Source organism: Crocodylus siamensis, chromosome 1, assembly GCF_052110815.1.
Source record: "Crocodylus siamensis isolate JL-2025a chromosome 1, ASM5211081v1, whole genome shotgun sequence".
In the NCBI taxonomy this organism is placed as follows: domain Eukaryota; kingdom Metazoa; phylum Chordata; order Crocodylia; family Crocodylidae; genus Crocodylus; species Crocodylus siamensis.
Genome location: NC_143395.1, coordinates 305,380,603 through 305,393,070, shown reverse-complemented (window position 1 = coordinate 305,393,070; position 12,468 = coordinate 305,380,603). Strand labels below are relative to the sequence as shown.

Sequence of the window (12,468 nt, the reverse complement as noted above, 5' to 3'; positions counted from 1 at the left end):
GCAACTCTCACCAAGACCGTCGCCTGTGCTCTCACAGATGTGCAAAACATAGCACATCATCGAAATCTGAGGTAGGTATCACTTGATAGCCTTCACCTAGACACTGGGTATGTACTATGTGGCCTGCAGCTGCCCAAAGGCACATACAACTGTCATCCTACAACTGCTCAATTACAAGTTAAACAGTTTCTTCCTGGTCCCCTGGTCAAAGTCCCTTAAGTTTTCATGAGCAACAGCAGCTGTGGGTAGGCAGAGTCACCAAGTATCAGCAAAGGGCTGGTAACACCACTGAATTCTATGGTGCAACCAGTGCTGGCAACCTTTCTGTTCCTCATCAGGGAAACCAAAGTAGAACGATTGAAAACTGTCCATACCACTCTGCACTGATATGCATGAATCTTCCACAGGAAGCAACCATGTCCTGATGCACATGGGAGAAAAACACCCCTCCTATTGATGAAGTCCAAGCCTTCAGGCAGGAGGAAGTAAAAAACTGGAACTTGTGCTTTACCACCTTTCTTTAATTATGGAAACCCAGGTGTGCAAAGCCACCAATAATCTCTTAGGTGTCAAAAAGCCTCAAGAAATGTGGGGCCAGCCACATTTTACAACTGCCTCATGCACCACAGCATCACGTGTAAACTTGCCACAGTCAATTAAACTGGTTTACTTACAAACCATTGTCCACTGGAGGTTGTTAGCTTCCAGATAGGTATTACCACTTGCCTCTCCAGAATCAAAGGATCTCATGTGGATCACCTATCTCTGCAGCTCTGAGGCTGGCTCTCAACAGATTCCAGGAAAACCGTCTTTTATCCAGAAGTTGTTCTGCCCGTACTGCCCCTAGAGCTTCAGCATGCTCTTCTCCACTGGTTCAGGCTTTTTTCAAGCCCAGAGCTGGTACTCAGCAGTCTACACTTGGTCCCAGAGTAACCCAACCTCCATCACTGACAGTTGCATGTAGATCCCTGCCTTATCCTTATCTTTTGGTAGCTTGCTGGAATTGGGCATTAAGAGTTACGCAACAAAATTGGCAATTTCAGCATGCGGCTGCTAGTCCTGTTGCAGTATGAGTTGCAATTGCTCAATGATGTGGGTGAGATTGCAAGGGATTGTGCATTTAGCAGTGGGAAGCCAGACACATGGTCAGAATATGGTGCTGATCAGTGAGTAGCAGCTTAAGGACCTCTAGACTTCTTTGTTGTTGGAAAATGGTGACATTTTCCCCAAAAGAAGTTTTCCTGGTGATTCTCACAAATGCTTTGTGGTTGATTTATGACAGTTGATGTTGGTGTTGGGGACTTCTGGTTAATCTCCTCTAGAATTCCCACACTGAGTTATCCTACATTTTAGTAGGGGACATAGCAGAGTCAGTCCAAGGGTAATTGGTGCCCTAGGTGAACTGTGTACCTCAGCACCCCCATCACTTCCAATATAGAGGAACATTAGGATAATGATGCTAGTGGTATGCTCTTGTCAGGATGCCTAGGAATTGGGCACTGTAATGCTTAGAGTGGCATTGTCCATGTACCTTTGAGGCCTTGGGCTTACATGTTTAAGCACGTTTAAACTTCTGTTTCATTGGGGCTGGGCTGATGCTCTCTGCTCTCTTCTCCCTGCTCCCATCCTGCAGACAGCACCAGAACTGGTGGGGGTGGTGGTGGAAGCAGGGCTAGGGGAGGGATATTGCAGGCAGGCATCTCCTCCTGGACTGGCTCCTAAGTAGAGCTTAATTCCACGCCCTCCTGACCCAACAGTGAATGCCTGTTGGGTCGGGAGTGTCACTGTGACTTATGGTGTTTTGCAGAAAGTGCCATGACTTATGCCTGGAGCTACATGTCTGTCAGCAACCTCTGTGTTACAAGGCTTGTTTTTTAGGTACCTGGTCCCTTCAGGAAAACTCTGAACCCTGTCTCCCACACAGAGTGCATGGGGAGAAGCAGAGCATTAGGAGAGCATTGAGCAGGTTATAAGGAACTACCTGAAGTTAGCATGGGAGGGATGTTTCTGACAGTAGTCAAATACAGTGGGTTATCTTAAGTCTTGCCGCTGTAGACAGGCACAGAAACAAAACTTTAGGCACTTGAAGAACATTAAGCCCCAAAACTGAATGGTCTGTGGAATGAGGTAGCAGCTGAGTGACGGTGTTCTAAGAAGCAATTTTGAACTTAGTGTCCAAACTCTGCCTAAATCCTTTATTGGATCTGGCCCTTTAGCTTAGAGTTAAATGTTCAAGATCACCTGATGGACTTACTCAGTCACAAAGGAAGTGTGAAATCTTGTTCTGTTGGAGTCAATGGTAAGCTTGTTCAACATGGTAAAACAGCAAATAAGGCAGAAGTTCGCCCCAGATCTTCCACTTTCCCATAACCACGTTACCTTTTGATTCACATGGCCAACCCTCGTCTCTTTTCCTTTCGATCACAACTATACTGTGAGTGTTCCTTTAAGAATAATCCTACCAGATGCACCACATGCAACAAACCTGTGGCTAAATAAAGTTATGTCTATGCTAGAAAAAGTCATCAAAGTTAGGTTGACATATACATCAGCCCATTTTTGCATTGTAGATAATCTAAGTGTTACATACATTTTCCATTAGTTTAAATACAAATCTAATAACTGTTAGCAAAATTACTGTTCACTCAGAATGTCTGATTCCCACCAAGCTTGCTATTTATTCATCTTAAAGAATCTCTTTAGAGTGATAACATGTTAATAAAAATAATTACGAAGTCTCAGTTTCGTTTAAAATATAAAAATATCTCTTTGCTATTGCAACTGTGGACAGGAAACAGTCTTATGTATGGTAATAGGATGGTAATATCTTGGTCACTGATAGAAAAGTGGTTAGCATTTCTACTTGCTCACTGGTGGGAATCACATGTGCACCACTTTGTAAATATATTAAAAGCAAAGGCACTGAGAACAAACAGACACATAGGGCCCCAGGCTGCAAACTTGTAAATTAGGGATCTACAGAAATGGATGCTATTTATGACTGGTCCTTTATATATAAAAGTATTGCTGACAAGCAACACTGCCTAACTGCAAAAAGGTATAATTCTGTACTTTTCAAATCAGGGGAGCTAATAACCAATACGCCTACCAAACTGGCATGGCAAAAATGCACTGCTTTTGGCACCAGCTTTTCTGAAACATGTTTCTGGAGCCTTCCTGTTGTTAGTGAACGTGCTTGCTAAAAATTCTCTTATTTTGCTGCCACATGGAACATTTTAAACAATAGTTTCACCATGGGCATTAGGGTCTGATGGGAGATCTGCTAAATAGGAAAGGCAAATTATTAAAGATGTATGGAAAGGGAAATCATATTTTTATATGCAGTGGGACAAAAATGGTGTTGCCTAGCACTGCCTACTGTTACTTATTTACTGTAGCATTTAGGAGTCCTAGGTGTGGACAGTGCTAGGCACTGTCCTGATGCAACAATAATAGGTTCAGCTTGAGGCTGTGAAGGGGGCACAGCCCCCATCGGGCACCAGGTCCTTATGTTTCAGCCCTCAGGTCCTGCCCCTGTCCAGGCCCTTCCCCTGCTGCTTCTCCCTTCCTGGCTCCTGCCTGTCCCCCTCATCCAACTCTCTTAGTTTCATCCCCATCCACTGGCTTCACTTCTTCCCCTGCCTCACCTTCTATCACATCCCAAGTCTTCTTATTCCTACTCCCATTGCTCCATCTCTCAAGCCCCCTTCCTATCTTCATGGAGAATACTGAAGATTATGTGGATTAGGTTCTAGTATGGAACAAAGCCAGATTCTGAAATCTTGAACTCCTTTGTGAAGTAGAATTTACATCTTCACAGTTCTTGTAACTAGTTATCAAACTGCACTCCACAGTTCTAGCGATCATTTTTGTGTTATCCCTTACTGCTAGGCAGATTTTTTTTTTAAATAATTATTTTTGTTATAACACATATACAAGGCCAGATAACTTCTGGCTGTCAGCTGTACAGAGGCACAAATCAGGGAATGTAAAGGCCCAAGAAAGTGCAAGGTGAAGATAGGTCACAAGATGGCAGTGGGAGGTAGACCTTGTGATGTGATGTACACAGGATCACTCTCCAGAGAGGCAAATAGTTCAGAGGATGTGCTCTAAGCTTATGTGTATGCATACACATTGTCTAGAACAGAACTGACCATATGTTCCTGTAAGTGAGTGTGTATCCTGGAGATGTCACGCTTGCTCGCTTGTTCCTCCACTTTGGAATCTCCCTTTGTTATTCGCCTGCCACACCTTCACATTCAAATGATTAGAAAAGAGAAAAGAAGGGAAGTGAGATATTTGTTACAATCAATGGTAGGGCTCAAGGGCAAAACTTTTCTTCACAGGGCTCCACCTCCTCTACACCCTGCCCTTATTGCACCTGCCCATTTTTAGGCCAGAAATTTCTTTTGATATCTCATTCTCACAGTAACGCACTGAGTGATGCCAGGCTACAGTCTGGTCATTCCTGCCATTTACCCACAGGAGTCAGCAATACAACCCTTGCCAACACGTTCAACTACATAATTTATAAGTCATTTGTTAAAAAGTCTTCACCATCAGTTCACCAAATCAGTTGTTTCTTATTTATACTTCACCCATTAGTGGTTTTATCATCACTACATGAATCCTTATCTATACTTCATTGATTAACAAGTTCCATCACTCAAGTAATTTTTATTTATACTTCATTAATTACCAAGTTTTCATCACTCAATTCTTACTTATACCTTGTCAATAAATGAGTTTACCATCACTCTTTGAAACATCAGTTAACAAGTCCAACTACTCTATTAATTTTCACTTTATACCTCACCAATTCACGAGTTTGTCAGGCACTGACTTATCCCATTCCCTGTGCTTATCTAGGATGGGTTCCTTTCATGAGTCGCTCACTGGTTCTTCCCATCAATAAATCATGTTTAGGGGACTGCTGTGTTCCATCCTTCATATGCTAGCTCATCTATTTAATTAGTCCCACAACTGAAAGAAAAAAAATTACCCAAGGCAAACTCCCTCCAGGAGGGCTTATCCTCTTCCTCCTCACCGTCACCACCAGGGCCTGGATGGTTCACTCTCCAGTTCCCATTGTCCTACCTGGTGTTCCATCCACTGCACTGACCCTACTTTTGGCTTTTCTTGCTCCCAGACTGGTGTCTGTGACTCGTGTTGCAGTTGACCCTGTTCTGTACCTCCTTCGCAGACTGCACTGCCCTCTCCCAGGAGAAGCTATGCATTCCTCTCTCTGGATTATCTACATGTGTGCTGGCAGCCTCTTTTGGGTTCTATCAGAACTCCCAGCAACTAATCAGGGCCCACTTCACTAGCACATTGGCTGTGTGCCTCCCGAGCTGACTGCTTCTTCTAGTGGCTGACCGCATGTCTTTGGGGTCAGCACTGCAACCCTGAGGGCCCAGAGGTAGGTCCCTCAGCAGACTCATCTAGCTGGCCAGCCTGGACCATAACAGGGCCTGGGATCAGTGCCCTATTACAGTACCCTACCAAACATTCAGTTACACTTGTAGCAGAAATAAACTTCATCTGAGGATAAGAATTTTATGAGGAAGAGAACATGGACATACAATAACACTGCTTCTTTGTCACTAATGTGTTGGCTTGTAGCCAACTCTTCATTTGATCTGAATTTGGACTAAAGCTTTGATGTCACCTATCATGTTAAGCAGTGATACAGCTGGAATCTAGTTCACAAATGGAAGTCACTTAGTTCATTAGTATGTACTCTTTCATTGATCACATCAAAAGATAATTCTGGTGTTTGAGAAGATACACAAAAGATATTACTTCTCATTCTTCAGCCCTTCCCTGGGGCCTCTGCATCTGAGCGGATGCCACCTGGTGCTGCAAGGAACAGAGGGGCTGCACAAGGACCTCCTTGCCACTGTGAGCTCCACGCTGCCCTGGCAAAGCATCCCCTGTGCATGTGGCAGCAATGAGGGGCACAACCTTGCACCACTGAGCTCACAGTGGCAACAAGCTTCCCTGCATGGCCCCACTGTGCCCTGCAGTGCTGGGTGTCACCCGCTGCACTGCGGAGGCTCTGGGGAAGGGCATCAGGGTGGGAGCCTGAGCCCACAGTGCCTGTGCCTGACCCTGCCCCCACCTCATGTACAGATCTGGGGAGTCCCAGGAGCCCTCAGGGCTGTGGGGAGCTTCCCCCCCTGCCTCCGGATGAGCCACTCATGGCCCTGTCCATGGCACCCTGCTGGGGTCCTGCGGCCACACATTATGGTCCCAAGCCCCATGTACCACCCAGCTGGGAAGCAGCCCCAGCCCTACCAAACTCCCTCCCTTCCTATGGGGGCCTCAATCTCCCCCCCACCCCACGCACCTGTGGGAGCTGCTCTCCAGGCTGCCTCATGGCCATGTACGTGCACATGTCACCCCCTGCCTGACTGCTCTCCTCCTGCTCCCCCACAGCACCTTGCAGGCTGGAACTCTGCCAGCCTGCAGAGAGCTCTTGGCAAAATTGCAAAATCCACAGGTTTCTCCATTAAAATAATAAACCTGCGTTTTCCTCTGGTAAGGGGGGAAAGCCGTGTTTTACTCTGTTTTTCCATGGGAAATGAAAAACCCACATTCCTGATGATGATAAATGATATTTGAAAGTCTCATGGTTGTGTAGAACTGCCTTTCAAGGTTATTTCTATAATAGAACAAGAGACGATTCTAATTTATCATCATAAAGGAAGAACTATTTAAAAGATGACATTTATATAAGAATTAGTTGAGTTTTATATTTTCTTCTCAGTGGGACACTTTCTTGTCTCCGTTCATTTTTCTATGTGTGATCAGCCCTGGTGCCACTTCCCTGTGTGGGCTATACATAATCATCCTGCTACATTCCAGTCTGGAGAGTATTTACTATCTCCTGTTTGCTGCCTTTTGAATAATGATAATAATGTATCAAAGGAGACTTCAGGAATTCACAGATGATCACAATACACAAAACTACAATGCATGTAGTAAAGTACAAGTAGTTTTTTCCTTTCCAGTAAAAAAGGACTTAAGGAAAAAGAAGCATACCTTTAGAGATTTGTGACACTTATCTTCAGTGTAACCTTAAGGCCTATGTTCACAGCAGTTCCCTACAATCTCATTATGACAGTAGCAAGCTAAAAATAATCTTTCAGTCTTTCTTTTATTGCCTATTTTAAAAGATGCTTTTTATTTTAGAGTATCAGAAAGCAGTGGAAAAACTGGTAAATAATGATACGATTAGTCTAAACAAATCCATTTTCAGAGAATTTAAGAACTGTCTTGGAGGGGAAGCAGAGAGTATAAATAATTGCATCAGGAGTCTAGAGGCTATAAACTAATCAAAGCTATTTTTAACACATATCTTCAACACCCTACAGCCTACAAAGATAACTGACCTCCTTACGCCAGCAAGGTCATGTGCAGCTGCCAGGAATTAGCCAGTATAGAGCATATTTGTAGAGCAGTTGTTCATTTAATTTGTTTCTTTTTTCAGATCAAGTTTCAATATGTTTTTCTTATTTTCATTTTTTCTCCCCCCCTCACTTTAAGTTTAGGAATATAAATGTGAGCAATAACAAAATTATAAAGCACAGGAGTCAGTAAGTAGGAAAAGGGTAGCACTTTTGCTAGGAAGTTCAGCAAAGGAAGAACAACAGGTGTTGTTATCTTAAGACCTAAACCAAGGGCATGGCATGTGTCAGGCAAAAGGAGTGGCGAAGAAGGGATCAAAGAAATAAGCAAAGGGACCTGGTTGCCCAGGATTAATGGAAATTAAAATTCAAGGGTTGTAATTAGAGAGACAATCAAAGTGTAATGGGAGAAGCTAAGGAAGTGGGGAAACTAAACCTTCTTCCTCATGAGTAGGGATCTTGGTTTTCTTTGTTAAAAATCCAAAATTATCTGAATAAAACCTCCCAAATTCACCCATGTTTTTCTGTGATTACAATGAAATGCCACTATATATATAGGTATCAGCTGAACACAATGTTTTATTGATATATTTACAATTTGAAAGCAATTTGGAAGCTTACCAGTGCCTCAATCATTATAATAAAACTAGCTAACTGCCCATCAGGAAGGGGGGGGGGGCGGGACTGACAGGCCAGGACACATCCCAGGGGTGGCCGGGGGGGAGAAGCTTGCCCTCCCATTCCCTCCATCCTCCTTGGCCAGCACCCCATACCACCATTGCCTCTAGGGAACAGGGCTGACGGCAAGGGGAAAGGCACTGGCCTCAGCCCTCTGTCCCATCCCCTCCGTCCCCAGTGTCATGGTAGCACTCCACTGTGGTGCCACCACCGCCTCCTGGCCAGAACACTTTTGGAGCACTCTGATTGGTTACGGACAGACAGACAAACACACAGACTAAGGCTTTTATTATATTAGAATAAATTCTAAACACCTATCTATTTTGGTATTTCATTTTGTTTTTTTATCATAGAAAATCAGAGCTTCCCCTAACACCTTCATTCACCAAGAGTGAGTCCAGATGTGGTTGTCCCTGCCCCCCCCCACCTGCTGCTTTGTAGTTCTAAGCAGCCCTCATATGTCAGCATCCTGTCCCTGTCTATGCTATTGCCCCTCACTCCCATGCCACAGCCTCCTCAGCCCTGCTGGTGCCCCTCACTCCCAACCCACAGCCCGTGCCTACCCTCCACTTGCTCCCTCCTGGTGGCAGTTTCCCCCCTGTACCAGGATACGGGTCCAACTGCAGCTGTCCTCCCAGCTGCTTTGTGGCACTGAGCAGTCCTGACATGTTGGTGCCCTGCCCATGGGGGTGCCCCTCACTCCCAAGCCACAGCCCCCCCAGTCCTGCCAGCGCCCTTGTGTGTCTCATGTTGTGCTGGCCCCTGGCCAAGGGCAGCCTGACAGCAGGCAGAGCAGGCAGGAGAGAGGAGGAAGAGAAGGTGGAGGGGCAGCGGAATGGGGATGCAGCAGGGGCCACCCATGGAGCCAGGTAGGGTCTGCTTCAGCCACCTTTTTGCTCCCACCAAGCAGGGACTGCTGCTGCCTTCTTGCTACCCCCATGAGCGTCCCTGGCTCCCCACTGCTCCCAGGCCCTCATCACCCAAATGGTTCCACGTGGTGGCAGCAGGGGCAGCACAGCTCATCCCAGTTAAGTGGGGCTGCCCCTGACAGCAATGGGCTCATTGCAGCTTTGGCCAGCCCCTGCACGCTGCCCAGGGCTGCTACTGCCTGTCCCAGATGCAGTTCCTGGAGCCACTCTGCTGAGACACGCCTCGCTAGTCCGGCCCACCCATGCACTACTGGCCCCAAGCACTTTGATGCACCCACGGCCACTATCTGGAAACATCTGGGCAGTGAGCACCTGGGAGCAGTGGGACTGGAGTAGCAGGGCAGGGACTGTGGTAGGCCAGGGACTTGCATAGGACCAGCAGGCAGGCAGCAGTGGTCCTTGCCTTGTTGGGAGCTAAAAGACAGCTGGGACAGACCCCTGGATGGCCCCTGCTGCATCCCCCTCCCACTTCCCAGCCTCCTTTCCCTCCCCTCCTCCATCCCCCTTGCCCTGCCTGCCACCAGGCTTCCCTCCTCTTTCCTGCAAGGTCAAGCAGCAGGCCCTGTAACCTGCAAAATCAGGCCCAGGAGCTACATAGAGACCAGGAAATCATTGGCCACCTCATTCCCAACTCAGCTTCTTGCCCACTCCCCACTCCCCAGGTCTGGTGGAAGGTGCCCCTAGCAGCTGCCTTCCCCCAGCCTCCCAGGCCCTACTTACCCCAAAGACTGCAGGAGGTAACATAAGTCTGAGCCAGCCCTGGCTGGTCTCAGATCTTCAGGCTGTGCCTCTGCCTCTTCTCCCTTCCCCTCTGGACAGGGCTTAGGGTTTTGCACCCTTTTGAAAGCAGCTTGTTACAGGCTGAAACTCTGCCTTCTTAGAAGGTGGAGCTTTGAACCACACACAGCTCTTGGCAAACGTTCAAGCCTCTAGCTGGGTGGAACCAATGTGCCTTCCTATTTAATAACAGGAGCCCGAGTCTACTATATATGACTCACCTTCTCCTGTACAATATTAAACCCCCCAAGTTGCTGCCCCCTGACCCTTGAGCACATGGTTCAGTTCTTTCTTATGAACAATAATTCTCTGTTTTGTACTAGCACCCAGAGGTTCCAGTGCTTTCCTCTAGAAACAGAGAGGAGGGTACAGTCAAACATATTCACCCTTTCATCCTGGCCATTGTAGCAGTATACCTTTTCTCAGTAGGCTTGAGACAGATATTTAAGCAAGTACAATAGGAGGAGGTGGGTTCTAGAGGAAAAGTAAGGAAGGGAAGAGTCAGTCGAGACAGTAGTAAGAAATGGATAGCAGTTCCCTTATCACAGGGTTGAGCGCAGTGTAAATGGAATCGCCATTTGGGCAGCAAGGGAGAGATGGGCATTTTCTCTGTGCATTAACATTGTTTCTTCACCCTGAAATCCTCACCCACACACAGGCAGAGGAGGGAAAAGTTAAAAAAAAAAAGTCAAGGAAGACTGAAAAACCATAATTCACTTATTAAAATAGCTCATATTTAGAGAGATCTAACTCATGATCTTTGATCTCTTGTGACTGGCAATGCTGTAAGTGAGACACTGAATCTCAGCATGACTAGCCAGTTAACATTACCGTCTACCATGGGAGGAGTCCAGAAAATAGAAGAACTTTGGCCTGCAGGGAATATGACATGGTTGGCATTGGCCCTGCCTGGCTGGACCCACCACAGATAATTCTGTTGTGATTTCTTGAGGTGGGCAAAGTTCTCCATCTCCACTTTGGGAAGAATTAATGTTTTACAAAAAAATGTACCAGGAATACTCTCTTCAGAGCAGGACTTGCTGACTGGCTAAGGCATGATCATGCATAAGGAATTAAGTGCCATAAATGTATAAAGAAAAACCCTGTTCCGTTGGTCAGTTACTTGCTAAGACTGAACAGTTTCTTCCTTCCATGCAACCAGCCCCTTCTGTCAGATGGAAAGTGTGACATCTACAGGCCAGCAAAAATGCAATTTAGACATGTGCGTGGGAGGGGCAAGGATTTAAAAGGACTGCAGTTGGCCTAATAAAGGAGACCTCATGAAGAATGTTTTGCATTTGAAAGCTTGTTGAACTCTATTCCAACTAGTTAGTTGGACAATAAAAGATAGCACTCTGGGAATCCTTGCCCTTTGCATAATTCCTGGACTGTTATGGCTGCAATATCACTCTAACTAATCGTCTCTCTAACTACCTACAATACAAACAAAAATATTTGCTCAACCAGTGCAGGCAATTCTAGATGTGGATGGGCTTTAAAGCCCCATCATTACTTACTTATTTACTAATTAGCAGTACAGAATGCCCTGTTATCCCAAGGAAGTTTGGGGAGGCTGCACTTCTGAAGTCAAATCCAATCTCAGTAGAATATTTTGAAAGTTTAAAACCAAAAGCTGGATTGTTCTGCTTCACTTCAGGCTGGTTGCCTGTGGCCTCTTAGGGTCCAAACACTAAGATGACCTGATACATCTTCAGTGCCAGAGAGCGAGAGGTGGGAGATGGAGGATTTGTCTTCCCCAAGTCTGAACGTTTTATATCTTCCCTGTGCCAGTGGGAGCCACAGCTACTAGAGCTGGCCATAATTTTTCCAGTGAAACATTTTTCTTTCAAACATCCTGTTTTGCCAGAACAAATGTTCCCATGGAAATGTGTTTTACTGTGACAAAACTTGCTTTTGGCAAAAATACTGAAAGAAAATATTTCAGTAAAATGAAGCCTTCCTCATGCAAATGGAGCAACCTCATTAGAATGGATGGTTAAAAGTTTGCTTAGCTTGTCACGCTGGGCTTTATTTTACATTAGTATTTGTGTTATTATAGCTCCAAAAACTTCAGCCATATAAATAAAACAAAACTTCAGAAGCAGAACAAACCCCTTTGGTGCTACCCCAACAGAATGGTTTATTTAATCTTTTTTCCCTTTAAGTTTGTTCCATAGGCCATTCTGAAATTTGTTGTTTTAATTCTGATTTGGGGCAAAAAAAATATTTCAAAATGTCACAACTGCTCACCGAATAGACATTTTAAGTTTGTCTCTTTTTTAGTCTTTGTCAGCAACACACTGGAAAATGTTTGTGCAGTGCAAAGGAAGCAGAGCACCTATGATCCTGACTTTCATCAGGTCTGCAGATTGCGATCCCAAATACCATTACAAAGCATGATCATGATAAGGACCAGCAGGACTTTGATACCATTAGTAAACTCCCTACCCATACTTCACCACATGTGCAGTTCCTCTGGCACATTTACCATCGTATTATCTTTATCCAACCCTACTTGGTTACAGGTGCCTCAGTTACTAGTGTCTGAGCTATCAGTTCCACTGTTGCTAACACTGGAACCAATGAAAAATAATTAGTGTGAGGACATTTGCCAGTGCAGGTTCAGGCTAGGAAATCCATCAAAGCTTCAGGCTTGTTGAACTGTTGGTTCAATT

At 45.4% G+C, this 12,468-nt stretch overlaps 1 protein-coding gene across 4 annotated transcripts in view; it reads right to left on the bottom strand.

Annotated features, from left to right (window-relative positions):
• The window catches only part of GRTP1 (growth hormone regulated TBC protein 1), a 91,887-nt gene that overhangs the window by 62,619 nt on the left and 16,800 nt on the right, over window positions 1-12,468 (bottom strand). Inside the window, exons 1-2 of one of the 4 annotated variants that reach the window (XM_090021868.1) lie at window positions 9,737-9,848; window positions 4,155-4,251 (exon numbers count right to left, since the gene is read on the bottom strand). The exons of 1 other annotated variant lie outside the window; for it this stretch is intronic. The gene's annotated coding sequence lies outside the window, so the exon portion shown is untranslated. Of the gene's footprint in view, window positions 1-4,154; window positions 4,252-9,736; window positions 9,849-12,468 lie in introns of those variants that run through there. 2 more of the 4 variants (XM_090021859.1, XM_090021886.1) reach the window with 2 other exon arrangements.